Source organism: Haematobia irritans, chromosome 1 (assembly GCF_050003625.1).
Source record: "Haematobia irritans isolate KBUSLIRL chromosome 1, ASM5000362v1, whole genome shotgun sequence".
NCBI lineage: Eukaryota > Metazoa > Arthropoda > Insecta > Diptera > Muscidae > Haematobia > Haematobia irritans.
This window is the reverse complement of record NC_134397.1, coordinates 266,653,633-266,672,283: the sequence shown is the minus strand read 5'-3', so window position 1 is coordinate 266,672,283 and position 18,651 is coordinate 266,653,633.

Genomic DNA, 18,651 nt, shown 5'->3' with positions numbered 1-18,651 from the left:
AACGAAATTATATTTTTCATTTCCATATGATTTATGTTATTAGAAAATGACATTTGTTTCAAAACCCTCATCCGTTTGCATAGAAATTGATTGTATGCATAGACATATACATAAATTTGTCAAAGAGTTATCGATTGTAATTTCCGTTTTAACATTTGGGAAATTCGTGCTTTTCAAAAATTTCCATATAGAAACGGAAATCACTTTCACAAGCATACGAGACTTCAAAGAAAAGGAAAAAAGGGAAATTGCGAATAAAATTCGCGTTTTGTCTATTTCATACCAATGGGAATAGACGACGCAGAACTTTGATATTTGCAAAGATCTTTGAATGAGACAATATCTTCTTGTCATGGGATTGCATTGGATTTATTCATATGAATCCACCTTCTGGCAAATGCATTCGATTGCCAATTTATTTTCTAGTGTTATTCTTGGTTTCATATTTGGCTTTAGAAGTTTTCTACTGTGATTTAAAATGCCAATTTGCTTTGAGTTGTTTTTGAGCGAATGAATGAATGAATGGATGGTCTTATCAACAATGCTCGTATTTGTGACTATGCAATATATGAATATGGAAATATTGATGCTATAAATGCAAACTACCACAACGGGTTGTGGTGATAGTTGTCGTTAGAGTTCATTTATCACTTGAACACTTTCTATATATCCTTGTTGATTTATGTAGCCTCAGAGGAGGTTTTGTGCAGCTATAATTTCTACAGTAGTATACTATGCAGTGGATTTTGCATTAAGGAAAAATAAGAATTTTTAATGAAACGAAATAAAAAAACATGTATTTTTTTAATAGATTCCTTGGAAAGAAATTTGGTCAGAGAAAGTTTTATTAACTGGAAACTACTTTTACCATGAAAAATCCTTCAATAAACTGTCTATACATCGTTTTTAGAAAAATCCAAAAACAAAAAAATACCACAAAATTATTCTTTTTATTGTCACTTCTTAATTTTCTTAACAAATGAACAAGTGTGCGTATAATGAATAAAAATTCTCAAATTTCTTGTAGCCTTTAGTGCGTATGATAAATATCAATTCATTGTCAACTCTTACATTGGAGCGTATAATTAACATACATTTCTTGCTATATTCCCACCCATTGTGGTGGTTAATCATGATCATGTTATCTTCAGTAATTACAGGCAAAATGTAAATTTCCCATAAAAATGATTAATGTGCCATTTATACAGATTTAAAGCGGATAACAAATTATAATTTTATTGCTAACATTAAAGAAAGTGAATTATCGACTTCAAAGTTTAATGTTTCACCTAAGGCTATTTTATTAGCATATTTTTTCAATGTTTGTGGTAATGTTAGTTTAGAATATCTTTGGGTTATATAAAATTGTACTATGGATTGTGGTTTACAGTTTAAGGATGATGATAGAGAGTATATTTTATAAATTTGCTTCTTGACATAAAGTTTGACGAGTAATGTAACCATATATAGGAACTTTGTAGGTATATCTAATCCGGACGATTCATACAAAGTGATTTTGCCTGTTTTTTTTTTTTAATTCGGTAGCGTTTATTTCCATGCAAAAAAAATCCATGCAGATCAACAAAAATTGTGTCATCTAATTGTCAAAAATGTGGACAGGAGGAAAGATGAACAGCTTAGGAACCATAACGAAAAGCAAAAGTATCATCAACGAGTAGTCTGAACACATGGTCTATCTGATTACGAATTCAAATTATCTGGTGATACGACCTTGCATACAAAGGAAAGTAGATTTTATATTAAGCTCGAGATTTGTAAATGAAATAGTTTTGGAAACTAATGAAGTTGAATGGGTCGATAGTCAGGAAGGCTTGGGAATCATGACAGAGAAGGGTAGATGGAGACAGGTCCCATAGTGTTTCGATATCACACAACAGATGGACAAAAATAGAAGAATACATCACATTAAAACGAATTGACCTTGATGATGCTCAAAACTAAGAGCAATGTATTTGGTCGCAATCACGCCACTCGTTCACGAAAGTACAAAGGTGTCAAAAGTATCCGATCAGAGCCAAGATATTTACCAAATGGTGTGCCACATTTTAAAATCCTAGATTGAACACAACGACGATTGCCATAGTTGTACATCCTCACAAAAAATCGCTTCTGTAACATATACTCCCAAACATATTTTGCTTCAAGCCTATACATTTTTGGGTATTGCCCAAACATTTATATGTTTGATCTCCACCAATATATAATATGTTTGAAAGCATATTGGTCTAAACAATATATGTTTGGGTAGTCTAAGTTCCAAACATTTTGTATTTTTGCATCCAAATTCAATAATGTTGTCTTCCAAAAAACAATATGTTATTATGTGACCATATAATATGTTTGGAAGCATTTTGCACCCAAACATATTATATGCTTAAAAAAAATTCTCCCAAACAATATTGTGCTCAAAATTTTATTTATTTATTTATATATTTACAATCATAATGAATTATGAAAATAAACAGGTAATATAGGTGCTAACAACATAGGTTTTCGACCTGAATGCTCAAAATTTTGTTTCTGCCCAATCGTATATTCCCCGACATCTTTCTCACTTCCACGAGATTTTTTAGTTCTTAGCACCTTTTTCTGTAATACAAACATTGTAGAAGAAATTATTCAATTTTATGATTTTTTTTATTTTAATTTTACCTTTTGCCGGACGGGGATTCGAACAGCGGACCACACAGTTTGTAAGGATCAAAGAAGTAGCTGATCAATTGCCCAAGGAAAAATAAAATGTTAATTTTGTAATAACAAGCAACAACCACCAACTTAATTCAATATCGATCCCTTTTAAATAGCGCTCCAAGCTAGTAAACACATACATGTTTATAAGCTATTTCTAAATTAATATATGTTTGCATCCAAGCATATTATATTTACAAACATTTTATGTCCCAAACATAATATGTTCTAACATATTAACATATATGTCCCAAACATGTTATGCTAGTTTATGAACATTATATGCTTGCACTCAAAAATATTGTGTTTAAAAATTTGTGTTCCAAACATATAATGTTTATAGCCAAACATATGAAAAACAGTCTTTTTCATCCGTGTAGAATTCTAACAAAATGGTAGATTTTTTACTGTTTGGCAGATTGTTAGAATTCTTGAAGTTTTTGTAGATTTTGCAAAATATTACTATTTTGACAAATAGAAATAAAATTTTCTCTAGAAATAAAATTTTGACAAAATTTTCTATGGAAATAAAGTTGAGACAAAGTTATCTATTGAAATAAAATTTTGACAAACTTTTCTAAAGAAATTAAATTTGACAAAGTTTTTCTATAGAAATAAAATTTTGATTTTTTTTCTTTGTTTTCAATATCATTAAAAATATCGTAAATATCGTTTTCGCAGCGAGTAAATACAAGTATCCATTACATAGGGATTGATGTTGATATTGCAAAATATTTCTCTCCAAATAAAAAATACTCAAATTTTCTATAGAAATAAAATTTTGGCAAAATTTTCCATAGAACAAAATTTTAACAAAATTTTCTGTAGGAACAAAATTTTTACAAAATTTTCTATAGAAATAAAATTTTGACAACATTTTCTGTAGAACAAAATTTTGACAAAATTTTCTGTAGAACAAAATTTTCTGTAGGAATAAAATTTTGACAAAATTTTATATGGGAATAAAATTTTGACAAAATTTTTTATAGAAATAAAATTTTCTATAGAAATAAAATTTTTAAAAAATTTTCAGTAGAAATAAAATTTTGACAACATTTTCTATAGAAATAAAATGTTGACAAAATTTTTTATAGAAATAAAATTTTGACAAAATTTTCTATAGAAATAAAATTTTGACAAAATTTTCTATAGAAATAAAATTTTGAAAAAATTTTCTATAGAAATAAAATTTGGACAAAATTTTCTATAGAAATACAATTTGGACAAAATTTTCTATAGAAATAAAATTTTTACAAAATTTTCAGTAGAAATAAAATTTTGGCAAAATTTTCTATAGGAATAAAATTTTGACAAAATTTTTTATAGAAATAAAATTTTGGCAAAATTTTCTATAGAAATAAAATTTTTACAAAATATTCTATAGAAATAAAATTTTGACAAAATTTTCTATAGAAATAAAATGTTGACAAAATTTTCTATAGAAATAAAATTTTGACCAAATTTTCTATAGAAATAAAATTTTTACAAAATTTTCAGTAGAAATAAAATTTTGGCAAAATTTTCTATAGGAATAAAATTTTGACAAAATCTTTTATAGAAATAAAATTTTGGCAAAATTTTCTATAGAAATAAAATTTTTACAAAATATTCTATAGAAATAAAATTTTTACAAAATTTTCTATAGAAATAAAATTTTGACAAAATTTTCTATAGAAATAAAATTTTGACAAAATTTTCTATAGAAATAAAATTTTGACCAAATTTTCTATAGAAATAAAACTTTGACAAAATTTGCTATAGAAACAAAGTGTTGACAAAAATTTCTATAGAAATTTAATTTTTTGTAAAAATTTTCTATAGAAATAAAATTTTTAAATTTTGGCAAAATTTTCTATAGAAATAAAATTTTTACAAAATTTTCAGTAGAAATAAAACTTTAACAAAATTTTCTATAGAAATAAAATTTTGACAAAATTTTCTTTGGAAATAAAACGTTTACAAAATTTTCTGTAGAAATACAATTTTGACAAAATTTTCTATAGAACTAAAATATTGACAGAATTTTGTATCAATTAAAAGTTTTAATTTTCGTTTTGAGTCATACCCTCACAGTCCATTGTAATTTCTCCATTTTCAAGGAAGTAGTAGCTTTCACTTTTCGGTGCAAGCTATATCGTTAAAAAATCTAAAATTCGACACATTTACAAATTCAAGGGATATTAATACACAAAAGAAAAAAATATCGTACATTTTGTCTTCTCGGCGAATAAATGCAAGTATCCATTACGAAAGGATTGATTTCGATATATAACTGTTTAGAAAATTTTCGTACCGTATCTGTTATTTTACCGATGAGATAAATTATAAGCGGATATTGAAAAACGTCTCTTATTTTTAGTAAAAAATGGGACAGAAATTAGTACCTAACCTAACCTATCAATTAATGAAATATTTCAAATTTTATATACGAGAATACGATTGATTTTTGTCATACATATCATTTGTTCAATTCTCTTTCTTCTACACCCAGAGAAGGAATATGATCACCTCAAACATGTTTTAAGAGCAAAATGTTATTTTTGGGTGGTGACCATGTAACATGGTTTACGCAACCATGTTATTTTCTCGGAAATCATGTATCTGATTTCGGTAAGCAGGTTATATTTGACGAGAAAATAACATTTTAGTGACAAACATGTTACATGGTCACCATACAAATATAACATTTTGCTCTTGAAACATGTTTGAGGTGATCATATTCCTTCTCTGCGTGTAGAAATGGCAAATAAATGACCTAACCTATAATACCCCGTATAGTGATATAGTACCCTATAGTGATATGCATAGGTCATAAATATTATCTCAAATCTTAATATTAAATCAAAAGTACGCTTTGTTTTTTTTTCTTTTTTTTTTCTAATTGCTCATATATGAGCATTTAGTAGACCCTAGTTCCTTATCACGTTTTTAGAACCATAAAGATTTTTATTGATACATCGATCGATTTGCAGCTGGTGATAAGCTTCCAACACCTAACTAGACTTATGAATATGATGGACAGAATTCATGATTGCGATGGGAATGACCACAATCAGTAAGAAAACTCACGCTTATTTCTCCATTTTAGAAATGTGTGTTCGATTGTAAACACAAAATCTTTTGATAATGGGTGACCTTTATGAAAAACGAACAATTGCATAGCAAATATTTTGTTCAAACTGAAAAAAAAACAAAACATAAAAATAACGATTGATAATACCATAGACCAATCTCGTTTATGGTAGCACAAAATAATTTTGTATTTATTTTCATAATTTATTATGATTTTAAATAAATTTTAATTTAAATTTAGTGACATATAGTTCGAAATTCTTTATTTAAATTTATGAAACGAATCTCTGAAATTTTCATATCTTCCTTAAAGTAAGAGCATTTTCTCTTAGCATAAAGAAAATAATTTTCGATTTACCCCCATTTTCATGAAGCTCCGTTAGTGCTACGTTAGTTAACGAATATTCCCTCTAGAAATAAAACAAAAATTTGCCTACAAATCTAAATTAAATGTTAAAAATTTCAAATCATATTCATCTGTACCAAAAAAAATCCGTAATTAAACTAACGCTAAATTTAACTTATTTTATTGCAAAATAATTATTTGTTTGTAATGACTTATCCAAATTATATTTGTGAATTTTTCGCAATGTAGATCACTTTCTATTTGTATACCCACCGCCATAGAATGGTGATGGGGGTATAATAATTTTGTCATTCCGTGTGTAACACATCGAAATATCGATTTCCGACTATATAAAGTATAAATATTCTTGATCAAGGAGAAATTCTAAGACGACATGAGCATATCCGTCTGTCTGTCTATCTGTTGTAATCACGCTACAGCCTTCAATAATGGCGCTATCGTCCTGAAATTTGGCACAGATTCGTTTTTTGTTTGTAGGCAGGTCAAGTTCGAAGATGGGCTATATCGGTCCAAGTTTTGATATAGTCCCTATATAAACCGACTTCCCGATTTCGGTTCTTGGTCTTATAAAAACCGTAGTTTTTATCCAATTTGCCTGAAATTGAAAATCTAGAGGTGTGCGGAAAATGGTGCTCATCGGTCCTTGTTTTGTTATAGCCCCCATATAGACCGATCTCCCGATTTTGCTTCTTGGGCTTCTAGAAACTGTATTTACTATCCGATTTGCCTGATATTTGAAATCTAGAGGAATTTTGGGACCATAAAGAGGTGTGTCGAAATTGGTCCGTATCGGTTTGGTATAGCCCCCATATAGACCGATCTCCCGATTTGGTTCTTGGGCGTCTAGAAACTGTATTTATTACCCGATTTGTCTAAAATTGGAAATCTAGAGGTATTTTGGGACCACAAATAGGTGTGCCGAAATTGAGGTGTATCGGTCCACTTTTTTGTATAACCCCCCATATAGACCGATCTCCCGATTTTACTTCTTGGGCTTCTAGAGAATATATTTTCTAGCCGATTTGCTTGAAATTGAAAATCTAGAGGTATTTTAAGATCACAAATAGGTATGTCGAAAATGGTGCCTATCGGTCCATGTTTTGGTATAGCCCCCATATACACCTATCTCTTTATTTTTGGGGCTTCTAGAGTTCGTAGTTTTTATCCAATTTGCCGGAAATTAGAAATCCAGAGGTATTTTAGGACCATAAAAAAGTGTGTCGAAAATGGTGAGTATCGGTCCATGTTTTGGTATAGCCCCTATATAGACTGATCTCCCGATTTTACTTCATAGGCTTCTAGAATTCGTAGTTTTCACCCAATTCGTCTGAAAGTGGAATTCTAGAGGTATTTGAGGAACATTAAAAGGTGATGAGTTTTGGTCCATGTTTTGGTATAGCCCCCATATAGACCTAACTCCCGAATATGGTGTGTGTCGACCCATGTTTTAGTATAGCCTCCACATAGACCAATCTCCTGATTTAACTCCTTGGGCTTCTAGAAACCGTAGTTTTTATCCGATTTGCACAAAAATGTAAATATACTGGAATTTTAGACCCTCAAAAATCTGTATTGCATTTATTTTTACCGGTCCGTTTGGTAAGGCATCAATATAGACCGATTTAACTTCTTGAGGGTACACCCAAAGAAAAAATATTTTCCTCCGGAATGAAATTTTAGACAAACGAAATTTCCCTTTCGTCTAAGTATTTTCGTTTAGAGCAAATTAATCCGAATTTTTGATAAGCGATTCAACGATTGTCTCTAAAATTTTGTGTCAAAAGAAAACTTTGTTTGTCTAAAATTTCGTTCCTCAGAAATGAAAACACTTCTTTCAGGGTATAACAGGCGCACTAATCATGAAAATTGCTTGAAATTGAAAGTAAAATTTCCAGATTTTACTTATCGTATTCATTTAAATAATGTCGGAAAAAATCTACAGAATTAAGATTTCAAATCAAGGCGTTATTGCATCATATACACGATATTTTTATAATTTCTCTAAAACTCAAACAAAATTGGTTCTCATAAATCCAGAATCTGATCTAGTCTTCATAGGTAGTATCTGGTTGAACTGATTTGCTGGGGAGAAAATTTGTCATCAAACCCCCTAAAATTCTATATATTATGAAGAAATCCGCTACGACGAAGAGTTTTCAAAGTAAACTATTATATTTAATTCACGGTGGTGGGTATTTAAGATTCGGCCCTGCCGAACTTACTGCTGTATATACTTGTTTTTTTTTCCATTTTTCAACAATTAATTTTTAAAAAATACAAAAAAGAGTTTTGAAAATATGTTGAATAGTTTTGAGATATAGAATATTAACGGCCATTTTCATGTAGCTCCGTTAGGCTTTAACTGTCAATTAACAAAAAGAAAATTTCAAATATCTTCTCTCCGGTTAACTTTAACTGAAAAATTATCGGCAGTTAAGTTCCTAACTGGCATATGGAATATATAGGCAGGACGGCAGCTATGTCCATAATACGGTTTAAAAGTTCGTTAGTTAACGGAGCACAAACGGAGCTTCATGAAAATGGGCGTAAGTAAATCAGAAAAATTATAATTTTCTGAAATATTTAATACTGAAAAACTCAAATTTACCTTATAATATGGTATATATAAAAATTTCGTAAACTAAAATTCCATGTAAAATGTAATGTTCGAGCAAATAAATTGAATATAAACTAAAACAAAAGAAAATGTTATTTTGGAAAATTATTACATTTTTTATCCTTTTTCCTAGGTTCATCCAATAATGCGTCTTTTTTTGTTTTTTTTTCCATTGCTGAGAATATGGTGATAGCATTAAGTTCTTGTGTTGCTATGAGTGCTTCATTCATACATTCCTTGACCTTTTAGGCGATCATCAAATTCAGAAAAGGTGATGTTAAATTTCACACCAGATTATTTAAAAAGTTTTATTTTAATGAAATTAGCACTGATATGCAAAGCCTCACTTGTCACGCCATATTGAGATAACAAATTAGAAAATTAAATTGAAATTGTCAAAATAAGCACACAAACAGACATGCCATTCAGTAGCGCAGGAGATAAGTGAAATATCCACTAAGCTTCCTATCCAATTAAATATTTAATTCAAAATCTAATCTCTGTTTATGTTTGACAAAGAATGTTTACATTTTATAAAAAAAAATTAAATGGATATTTGGCAAGTTGTCACATAACACTATGTAACACATTGTCAAAATTCAATTTGAATATTCATTCAAGCCAAAAAGTTATTTAACTAGACATAATTAAAAAAACAACAACAACAATAAATAACACAATTAATAAAAATGTACCGAAAAATTAGGTACACCTAAACCCATATTTTAATTCAATATATATATGCACTGAAAAAAAGCATACTCGGTTCCAAAGATTTTGTCTTTACTTTAAAAAATTTGGTATTGATTCCGAGCCAAAGAAGCGGAGAATACAAGTAAGGATACTTTTAAGACACAATTCTCTTTTAAATTTAGGTTTTGTGTACTTGCTTATAGGATGCAAATTTTAATTTTTCGCTTTCTCAGCTTTTCTTCTTCATATGCTATCAAAGCCCTTTAAAAACGAGTTAACGGCAACTTTATTTTCCAAAATAAGACTCGACTTCCAGTAGAAATTATGCTATGTTTCAAGTAAAACGCGTCTTTAAAATAAAGTGTTGAAAAACATGTCCTATATTTGAACGATTTTTTGCTTTGTAGTCAAGATGCAAAAAGACAACAAATTTAACGACAATTTCATTAAATTTAAAGAATTTTTCTGAATTATTAAAGTTAAGTTGACCTTAGCCTATAAATTTTTTCTTTCATGTTAAGATACCCATTTTTAAGTCAAATCACTTAATTATAAGGACAATACGACTTCATTGAAAAGTTTATCGACTTTTGGATAAGGAAAATAACTTTATTTTAGAGAAATGCGTCTTCTATGCTAAGCAAAATTTGTATTCGTATTTTAAAGACATGAAATCTTTGACCTCACGACAATATTTTTTTCAGTGTGGTAAATGGCAAGCTCGAAGTATTTGAAAAACATTCGATATTGGGTCCCCCCTATAGAATATGGTGACGGTGCGGTGGTAATGCACCATAACTTTAGTATGGCCATAGTGATCGATGATGATAACAGAATACAATATTGAATAAAGAATAGAAAGCAAATCATCACAGCCAATTAGTTTCATTTACTAAACGAAAATTGCCACAATAACTAAACAATAACACAAGCGATATACATACACACATACAAATGCAACAAATAATAAAGCCACCAATATTCACAAAATGACAAAGTGTGACCATATTTGATAACATTTTAATATTAATTGCGTTTACATACACAAAATGAATGGACGATGTACACGGACAAAAAAAATGGAAGATTCATAGGAAGTATGAAGTGTCACCACCATTACAGAGAGGGTACACTCAAAAAAGTGAACTACATATGGCACTAAAGCCAATTTAACTTTATTTTAGTTCATGGTATTATTATGTTTTGAGAAAGTTTCCTAACCTTTAATAATTATATATAAATGAAGCATAAAGATTTACTAAATTCGTGGCTCCCACTTGTTCAGAATTTCTTAAAATTTGTAAATTTTACCAAAAATGTGCCCATCATTAACATTGCACCAAAGTCATTGTTGAACTCCAACTTTTTCCTTCAAATTACGAAGTTTTCTCTAAAGGTGAGTATTAAGTTCGAGTTTAGCCGCTAAAATCGTAATTTTTTCACTAAAATGAAAACTAAATCAGTAAAAAAGCCATAAAATTATATATATTTGTTGCAGATTTCATTATAACTTGATGGGGAATATGCCAAAGCAAATTTTCACAAAGTTTGTATTCCTTAAAATGGATTATTAAAGAAAAGTAATCGTGAAAAAATTACGATTTTAGCGGCAAAACTCGAACTTAATACCCACCTTAACACGTAAAAAAAATAATAAGTAGGGCTAATACATTTTCTTGAATTTGTCAAAAAAATATTAACTTATTTTTGTGAAAACTGCGTTTGTAGTACAGTTTATTTAAAATTTTACAAAAGGAACTTAAATTTTCTAATATATAATTATGGACTGATATGAACGAATTCCTGCATGGTTGTTGGATACAATATACTAACATCACGTACCAAATTTCAACCGAATCGGATGAATTTTGCTCTTCCAAGTTGCTCCGGAGGTCAAATCTGGGGATCGGTTTATATGGGGCCTATATATAATTATGGACCGATTTCGACCAATTTTTGCATGGGTGTTTGAGGCCATATATTAACACCACGTACCAAATTTGAACTGAATCAGATGGATTTTGGTCTTCCACGAGGCTCCGGAGGTCAAATCTGGTGATCGGTTTATATGGGGGCTATATATAATTATGGACCGATGTTGACCAATTTTTGCATGGTCATTAGATAACATATACTTACACCATGTACCAAATTTCAGCCGGATCGGATGAAAGTTGCTTCTCTTAGAGGCTCCGCAAGCCAAATCGGGGGATCGGTTTATATGGGGGCTATATATAATTATGGACCGATGTGGACCAATTTTTGCATGGTTGTTAGAGACCATATACTAACATCATGTTCCAAATTTCAGCCGGATCGGATGAAATTTGCTTCTCTTAGAGGCTCCGCAAGCCAAATCTGGGAATCGGTTTATATGGAGGCAATATAAATATTTAATTATGGACCGATGTGGACCAATTTTTGCATGGTTGTTAGAGACCATATACTAACACCATGTACCAAATTTCAGCCGGATCGGATGAAATTTGCTTCTCTTAGAGCAATCGCAAGCCAAATTTGGGGGTCCGTTTATATAGGGGATATACGTAAAAGTGGACCGATATGGCCCATTTGCAATACCATCCGACCTACATCAATAACAACTACTTGTGCCAAGTTTCAAGTCGATAGCTTGTTTCGTTTAGAACTTAGCGTGATTTCAACAGACGGACGGACGGACATGCTCAGATCGACTCAGAATTTCACCACGACCCAGAATATATATACTTTATGGGGTCTTAGAGCAATATTTCGATGTGTTACAAACGGAATGACAAAGTTAATATACCCCCATCCTATGGTGGAAGGTATAAAAATGGCGATTTACTCGAACTTAATACCCACCTTAAAGGTGGGTATTAAGTTCGAGTTTAGCAGCTAAAATCGCCTTTTCTCACAATTAAGTAATCCACTTTGAGGAATGCAAGGAATTGAGGAATTGCTTTGGGCTATTCCCCATCAAGTTATAATGAAATGTGCAACAAATATGCATAATTTTATGCCTTATTTTAATGATTTAGTTTTTTAGCGGCTAAACTCGAACTTAATATCCACCTTTAAAGAGGAATGAAAAGACAATCTGTGGCGTTATATTTCTTGTTGCAATATCTTCAACTACAGATGATATTATCGGTTTTTATTGCAACCAAATGAGTCGTCTCTACAAAGAGCACAATCCGTAAGCATACGTGGGAGTACTGTTTAGAATTTCATTCTGATCCAAAAATACCAATCTTCACCGTGAGTCACTGTATGTAATGTAGCTAAAAACCGTTGGATCCCTACCACAAAATTAATTTTTCAAGGTTATGGCCGTTTTCGAAATCTAAGTTAATCTCAGAGGTATTGTTGTTAAGTATATGGCTATGTGTGTGTTTGTGGTAATCTCAACCAAAATACATAGAGAGAAATAAATGTAAGTAACTCTCATAGTCTCATGCTCAAAGCAAAACTAACACTTTCCATATAAGCTTCTCTCTATTACGTTTGCCGCTCAGAGTATAGTGAGTATAAAGGTCACAAACAGCTGCAATAAATAGTTGACGAACAAGTTTCTTTACGAATATCATAGATCTAAATATTTTACCGTATGTAGGGCATTATGAAAATACACGATGTGTACATAAACAACAATAAAGAAAATAAACAAAACTTAAATAATAACAAACCGCTGGCAACTCGACTCAAGCAACGACAACATCTTAATCAATTCACATTGCAAACAAAAAATAAACGAATCGCATCGTTGGCATAGTCCAGTGCAAGTCAAAGTCTCGTCATCATCTATATCAAGCCAGTTGCTACTAGCCGTCTCAGTCTATTTGCTGTAACGTTTAACATGACTGCACTAAACCAGCTATCGGCAAATAGGCAAACCAAAAGAATAGGGCAGACGGACAGATAAATGCGAATATTATAGTGTATAATGTGTACACATATTGATGTAGATGTTTTGTGTGAATGTTTATCTATTTAAGTTTTTCTATGGTTCTTTACACCGTTTCCGTGATAGTTCAATATTGTTGTCAATTAAAAGCGGTTGAAATGGTGGACATACGCCCTATGACAAGCCCATATGTTTTTACATGCATCGCTTCTGCGCCAATTTTGCACCACTTCTGGATCGAAAAAGAACATTTTCACTCCTTTTTTGGCAACGCTTTGTTTGCTGGGATGTTTCGAGAGCCTAATGATATTTTCGACGGAGAACATGGAACATTTTAGTGGGACCATTTTAATTTTTTTTAAATTAAACACAAAGCATAAACATGTACAGTAATCCCTGGATTTACGTCGTGATTGGTTCCAGAATATGACGGTGTGTATCGAAACGACGCACAGTGGTTCCAAATCGAAATATTTCTGTAACTTTTTGAAGGGATAAAGATATCAACATAATTTTGTGGATCCCTAGTGGGTCCACGGGCTGACCTGTAGGCGTTGAAAGTTGGTCAGCTCGGGGTATGAAATTTTGTTTTAGCTGTCAACTCCGCAATTTTTATCCGATTTCGATCATTTTTTCTTTTAATCTAAAGCACATTTTTATAAAAAAAAGCACATTTTTATAAATTGGTGCATTTGTATGTAACGCCAAGAAGGAAAAGTCTGAGACCCATCGTTTAGTATACCGATCGTCTTAGAATTGAATTCTGAGTCGATTTAGCGACGTCTGTCTGTCTGTTCATGTATTTTTATGCGCAAAGTACAGGTCGCAGTTTAAGTCCGATCGTCCTCAAATTTGGTATAGGATCGTTTTTTGGAACAAAGACAATCGCTATTGACTTTTGAAAAAATCGGTTCAGATTTAGATATAGCTGTCATATATATTTATCACCGATCTGGTCATAATTGACGTATTTATCAAGGTATTTCCTTAAAATTTCTCAACGCATAATATTTGGAGGCTCCCGTAACATATGCAAAATATCAGCCAAACCGGTTCAGATTTGGATATAGCTCCCATATATATCTTTCGCCCGATATGGACTTATATGGCCCCAGAAGCCAGAGTTTTACCCTAATTTGCTTGAAATTTTTTCACAAGGAGTACGTTTAATAGTATGATTATTTTGTGCCAAATTTAGTGTAAATCGGTTCAGATTTAGATGTAGCTCCCATATATATATATATATTTCGCCCGATATGGACTTATATGGCCCCAGAGGCCAGAGTTTTTGCACTAGGAATATAATTAGTAGTGTAGTCAAGTGTGGTAAGTTTTATTGATATCGGTTCAGATTTAGATATAGCTCCCATATATATCATTCACCCGATTTGGGCTAATATGACCACAGAGGCAAAATATTTACTCTGATTTACGTGAAATTTTGCAGAGGGAGTAGAATTAACATTCTAGCTACGCTTGCTAAATTTTATTTAAATCGCTGCAAATTTACGTATAGATTTCGAATATATCTTTCGACCGATTTAGACTCATATACCCACAGAGACCAAAGATTTACCCCGATTTAGTTGAAACTTTGCACAGAGAGTAGAATTAAGGTTTTGGATATGCGTGCTAACTGTGGTTGAAATCGGCTCAGATTCTGATATAGCTCCCATATATATCTTTCGCCCTATTTTCCGTCATATGACCACAGAGGTCAAAAATGTAATCCGATTTACGTGAAAATTTGCACAGGGAGTAGAATTAACATAGTAACTATGCATATGATATTGCTTCCATATATATGTTTTTTTTTTTCGATTTAGGCAAAAATGGCCAAAATACTCACATTTTCCTTATTAAATCGCCACGGCTAAGTCGAAAACTCAACCAAAAAGAAATGACTCAAATTTAATACACATCTCGATAAATCATAAATACGTTTTTGCGAAGTTGCCTCAAATTTGGTTCAGATTTAAATGTTTCCCATATTTTTTTAGTAACATTGTGCTTCATCCCAGGGCATTAGCCTATTTAAATTTTTTAAGATTTTGTAGAAGTACAAAAAATTGTCTCCAAATCGGTTGAGATATAAATATTTGTATATGGGAATATAAACCTTCATGAAGGGTTGAGATGGTAACACAAATCTTGGTCTACAAGGGTATAATATAGTCGGCCCCGCCCGACTTTAGTCTTTACTTACTTGTTTTAGCTGGCTTTTTTGAGTTTTTATTATTATTTTCTTTATTTGTAATATAAAGCCTTAAAGGCCACTTCAGGTAAATTACAATAAATCTAATAAAGAATAACGCCTCGAAGCACAATGTCTATGATGCTGAAAGGTAGGGATTTAAAATGATTACAAATATAAAATTCTTCAATATTTAATAAAAAACTACTCCTGCAATTATTATTATTATTATTATTATTAATTAATTTATTTTTTTTTAATTTATTTTTATTTTTCATCGTTTTCTTTTAAACCAATATTACTATTGTGAATATATATAAAGTTGTTATTCTGTCATCTTCAGTGACACCTACTCCTAAATTTTGATAAAGGTAAATAGCTACAATGAATTTTCAATCCAAAATTAAAATGAAATCCATTCAACCATTGTCAGCTAACATTTTAATAAAACATGGCTAATATTGGCGTTGTAAACACTTGTTATGCATATATCATTTTTAACAGACTTACGAGATTACTCCATAAAACAGCTTTATGATAAAACAAATAATAACTACAAAGCAAAGATACAATATATTTTACCAAATGACTGGTTAACATACATAAATTAATATTTAAATCAGTTATTATACCCTACACTAATATGTGATCGCGAAATATAGTAACCCAATAAACATAAACGTTTGAAAAATGCTAAATTTCAACAATTTTTCAAACACTTTTTCAAAGGATTAGGGTAACATTCAAGTTGAGAAATTGTTGAGAAAATCGCGTTCTCAACAAAAAACAGACATTACCCTCAACAGTGAAATTCAACACATTAGCAATAATATCTCAAGTGTTATCCTCAAATTGAAATGCATCGCTACTCAATAATTTGTCAAACAATTTTCGATGCGAGTCAAATTCAAAATTAACATCGTTGAAAATACTTTTCAACCTAAATTTGTATGAATCATATCCCCACTTCAAATTGAAAGTTAAAGCCAAAATTCTATGAATTTTGTATAATTTATTAATTTTCATCAAAATAAAATATATAATAATATACTACACTACATAATACACTACAATACCAATTGATAAATAATAATCTTATTAAACATATCAACAAATAAGAACAAAAAAAAAAACAAACAACAAAACTTTAAATATCTTAAACATTATTAGTAAACACTTTTGCATTGATAATTCCATTTCCTTCCTGTTGGTGTCATAAAACAGCATTAAAATTTATTAACATGCGGGCAATTTGAAATTAGGAACGTACTGGACCGCGTGTTAGAATTGATGTCCAGCAGAAGGAAGTTACAAAATATCCATTTTAAACTGATAATAGCATATGAATTAAACTGACGATGTGATGCACATTTTCATCCAGAAGTGGATGATTTCAACAGTTTGTTGTTTTTAACAATTTTAATTGGTTGCACTTGTAATGTTTCTGGAAACTTTTTCTTGTCGATAAGCCACTCATTTTTCGTTGGTCAGCTTCTTAATGTTTGCAAGAATGTAGTATACAAAGGTTTTAGTTTTCTGCAAAGAGATTTAAATTTAGTGACTTCTCTAAAGTGTTGATTTAATTTTTCATATTGACGTACCATTTATTATAAACTACACTCAAAAAAAAGTGAACTCACTATTTCACTAAAGCCAATTTAACTATATTTTAGTTCATGAAATTATTATATTTGGAGAAGGTTTCATTTACACTAATAATTTTTTGCGTACGTTAGTTAAATGAACTAAAAGACGGGAAAAAATTATACACAAATTTAGCAAAATGATTTACTAAATTCGTACTTCTCACAAAATAGTTAATTATTTCTTTAAATTTGTAAATTTTACTACAACAGCGTCCATCATGAACTTTGTATGTCACTAAAGACATTCTTGCAATTTTGAACTCCAATTTTTTCCTTCAAACTACAAAATTTTCTTTAAAAAGTGAAAAAAATTATTTATGTCTAATAAATTTTCTTGAATTTGTCGAAAAATATTTACTTATTTTTGTGATATCGGCGTGATGCCAGCGCTTGTAATTCTGTTTAGTTAAAAATTTCTAAAACTATTCAAAATTTTCTAAAAATAGTCAAAAGTTTTCTTCCTGGTGGGTTCACTGTTTTTTCAGTGTACTTGAAGCAGTTTCAGTTAATTGTCCACCATTTTTTCATCGGTCAGCTTTTTAATGTTTTCAAGAACGTAGAATCCATAATTTTAGTTTTCTGCAAAGAGATATACGTTTAGTGACTTCCTTAAAGTTTTACTTCATTTTTTATTTTCACTTACCTATTTTTATAAACTATTTGGTTATTTGTCTAAAATTTTCCATTTTTTTATTTCTTGCAATTGACCACGAACTTCGTTGCACAAATAAATATTGAAAACCACATGGTTTTTTCGTTGCATTTTAGGGTAGTGTTTTGTCAAAGTTTTCTCATATTATCTTCAACACCTTTTCAAAGATTTCGTCAACATTTTGGCAAATTGGAAGTAATTCACAAACAATTTGAAGATGTATTGAAGATGAGCTATTTCAAGTCAAGTTGAATTAATGTTGAAAATTATATTTACCCTCAAACTGAAAAGTTGTTGCATTTGAAAAACGCTCATCCTGTGTTTATTGGGAATCGATCTAAATGAAAATGTTATCCCTGAAGCCATATTTTGTATATTGGCCTACTCAGAATGGAAACGGCAAATGGTTACCCCCGCGAAATTTGAGCCACTGTGGTGCAATGGTTAGCATGCCCGCCTTGTATACACAGGGTCGTGGGTTCAAACCCAGTTTCGACCAAACACCAAAAAGTTTTTCAGCGGTGGATTATCCCACCTCCGTAATGCTGGTGACATTTCTGAGTGTTTCAAAGCTTCTCCAAGTGGTTTCACTGCAATGGGGAACGCCGTTCGGACTTGGCTATAATAAAGAGGTCTCTTGTCATTGAGATTAACATAGAATCGGGCAGTACTCAGTGATAAGAGAGAACTTCACCACTGTGGGACAATTTTTGTGAAAGTACAATAAAGGTATTTATTTGAGCGAAAAAGTACCTTTCATTAAATTTCAGCAAAATTCCATTGTAAGATTATTGTCAAGAGCTCCTTTAGACTGA